The sequence below is a fragment of the Pteropus vampyrus genome, unplaced genomic scaffold (assembly GCF_000151845.1).
Source record: "Pteropus vampyrus isolate Shadow unplaced genomic scaffold, Pvam_2.0 Scaffold324, whole genome shotgun sequence".
Classification (NCBI taxonomy): Eukaryota; Metazoa; Chordata; class Mammalia; order Chiroptera; family Pteropodidae; genus Pteropus; species Pteropus vampyrus.
Window position 1 is genome coordinate 1,769,529 of NW_011889105.1, and position 3,620 is coordinate 1,773,148.

The 3,620-nt window shown below is 37.3% G+C and overlaps 1 pseudogene; it reads right to left on the reverse strand.

The window, feature by feature from the left end:
* Positions 1–3,090: 3,090 nt before the first annotated feature.
* LOC111730614 lies at positions 3,091–3,209 on the reverse strand (annotated as a pseudogene).
* Positions 3,210–3,620: the final 411 nt, after the last annotated feature.

Consider the following 3,620-nt stretch of genomic DNA (forward strand, 5'->3'; position numbering starts at 1 on the left):
CCCCCCTCAAAATGTAGATTCCCACAGCTACATGTAGTATGGCCCTAGCAGTATAGCCTCTTCCTGCCTGACCTAGAGCTGCTGACCAGCTTCAAATTATCTGGGTTATCCAGGCAAGCTCTTAGGAGCAGTGGGATGGAGTACTCAAGAGTTTCCCAGAGAAAAGATGAGCTAGTCTTGTGACTGGTGGGAAAAGGGGCTGAATCTTTGTGTAATGGATGTTGTCTTTCTGAGAGACAGGGTAGAGGTGAGGTTCTAGATTGTAAGAGTATTGCCAAAGTTCATGTGAGTGTTATCAAAGTTCATCGAATAGAAATTAAAGAGGAAAATGTGTAGAATTGGGCTTTGATGTTTGTTCAGTGATGGCTGCCATTCTGTTCCCAATTTCTCTATCACATTGTGCCTTCTGTCTTTATGATCAAAGTTATTATACTTATCTCTGTCTCCATGGCAAGGTGTGAGGATGCACTGAACAATTTGCAGGCTATTTAAAATTTGTTAGAGAAAAATCTTTGACCTGTAGATATAGGTTTTGACTTGCATTTTTCTTGTTTAATGCATCTGTGATGGTACTTTAAAAGTACCTGAACAAATTAAAGACGTAATATAAAGATTCACTGATAATTTGTTTATGTGTTTGTTTCAGCTCTGCATAACAATAAGTATATGAGTCTTAGAAAAGCAAATATGAAAATTTCTCCCAATTATGCTAATATTTCACATTTTTCATGAGAATAATTACAAAATTTACTAAGATTCTTAGATCCAAATTTGGAGAACACAGAGTACTTTCACTTACGACTAAAGCATTAATTTTGACTTCAAAAAGAGGTATAGGTTCTTTGGTTTTATAAATCAAAACTTAACATTTTAAAAAGATTTTTTTTTTTTACTACAGACAAATAAATAAAACACCTTATTAAGTCTCCTAAAAATCAAAGAAAGGAACTGTCAGTCTAGTACATGTTTTGAGTTACATGACCACCTTCTAGAGCCAGTACCTGTTTGAATACACAAAAAATACATTTAAAAGATGTCAGGGTCATTTCAATTTCTAGCAGTTCCATGCCAACTTCACTTTGCAGCTCCTTCTGTAGCCCTAAGGAAAAGCACTAGGTATACTAGGTAGGTTCTGGGAGGCTCTGTGGGTGATAGCATAATTGCTCGGATACTTTAGGCTATTTGTTTTTGCTTCAGTAAGAGGTAAATTCCTAGTTAACAGAATGCTCTTGGGATCCAGATTACTTATATAACATTGTACCTAGGTAAAGTTGTTGCAGGGTATTAAATTCCAAGAGGTTAGAACGCTAATTAATAATGGTATCTAATTTTAAGCACATTCAAAATGTGAAAACAGATTTTTCTCCAAAATATTTAAATGGAAAAGACTTACGAAATATTCACAGTGGAATGTCACCATAGATGTAACTTAGGTAGTCATGGATAATTGTCATCTAGATAATTTAGCAGCCCTTTAACTTGCTTCTCAGAAGTTATACTTCCCCTTTCATCTTCCTACCCCCGCATCACAATGCATTCTCTTCACTATGGTCAAGATATCTTTGTAAAATATTTGTAATCTCAAACTAAACCTGTTATCATGGAAGAAAAAGAAGTGACATGCAAAGAGGTCTTACCTGTAGGTGGTGAAACACACAGGAACACTACAGAAAGTTTCAGTCAGCCTTTCACTTGAAATTCAAGTGATGCAGTCAAGCTTAAATAAAGTCACAGATACTTAAAAGAGGGCTTCATTATTTTCTCTGACTTTTCTTTCAGACAAATGCCTAGAGTTGTGACCTTAAACCTTTATTCACTGAGAACATCTTGTGGAGGTTTGCTGAGAACATCCTTCCTGTAGCTTCTTACTGCTCCTCTCTCTCTTCTTTAGCTAGTTGGCTCCAATCAACCATCATTAGCATTTCCTCCTTCCATGACCATTCCACCTGGCATGGGGGCTCTACTTACTATCGGTTTCACTGATGGATGAGGTAGGAATAGAGTTGAGTCCTCTGGATTCTGAGAAAGGAGGAAGGAAGAGGGTGTGGGCTCTCATCATCTGGGGTCTCAGGTTGGATTCACTAAAACGGACTCTTATCCTTTGAAGATCTTTACCTTTTCTATTTTTTGTTAGGTTAAAATAATTTATTTTTTTTAGCCTTGAATTACATCGCACTATTTATCATGATAGTTCCAGACTTAAGAGTTCTCATGACTTGGTTTATGAGACCCTATATAATCAGATACCTGCTACCCCTTCCATTTTCCTCTGAGCCCATTTCCCTGCCACCTTTGTGCTCTAGCTATATTAGACTTTGTCAGTTTTGAATACTTAACTAACTCAATGCCCTCATAGATGTTTGTGCCTAGAATGATGTCCTAACACCTCATACTCCTTACTTCACCCCAAACCCCTCTTTCTCTTTTATGAATCATCTTAAGTACTACTATCTGAGGCACCCCTCCTTAGAAATAGGCTATATTACTCTGCACATATTCCATAGCATCTTGTGTAATTCCTTTGCAGCAAACATCTTTTAAAAAACTTTTCAATTATAAGTTTATAATTTCAAACTTATGTAGCAATTGAAAGAATAGTAAACAGAACATTTTTTACCCAGATTCACTGATTGTTAGCTTTATCATTTGCATCCTTTCTCCTTCTCATTCTCTCTCTCTCATGCACACACACACACACACAATCAACACAAACACACAAATTATTTTTCTGAACTACTTGAGTGTAAGTTACATACATCATAGCTTTTTATTCCAATGTACTTCAGAATGTATTTCTTATGAATAGGGAAATTCCCTTTCAGAACCACAGTGGAGTTATTGGCTTTGGTAAACTTATCATTGATGTGTTACTTTAATCTAATTACCATCTGTGAGATAATAGAAAATATATATTGGTCTCATCCTCCAGTTTCTGCCACAGAGCTCCTAAAATCCTTATAATTTCTTAAGTGATAAGAACACTAGAACATTATTTTTAGGCAAGGCAACCCTTGATTGACCTCAAATTGCAAGGACCTTGTCAGCTTACAATTCCTTATTTTTTATTTTTATTTATTTTTTAATTTTTTACTCCTACAGCACCTGGTCATCCTAGGTGGTCCCCCATCCAAGTAGTAACCAGGCCCAACCCTGCTTAACTTCCAAGACCAGACGGGATCGGGCTTGTTCAGGGTGTTATGGCCGTAGACAGTATTTCTTGTTCTAATATTGACCTCTAATAAATTTGATCTCTGTTTCTGATTACAGAGCTTCTGAAAACCTTGTAAATTCCTGGGTGATAGGAGTATCTTTTATTTTAATGAGATGGCTCTGGATGGCTCTTGGATGAGGGTTAGTCACTAGAAAGACCAAGCCATAATTAGAAGTTTGGAATTTTCAGCCCTACCCTTCATTCTCTTGAGAACGGAGAAGAGCTGAAAATGGAGTTTATGATCGATCATGCCTACGTGACGAAGTCTCCATAAAATCCCGAAAGTATAGAGAACTTCCAGGTCGGTGAACACATGGAGGTGCTAGGAGAGTGGCACGCCTGGAGGAAGCGTGGAAGGCTCTGTGCCCTTCCACATACCTTGTCCTATGCATTTCTTCCACTTGGCTGT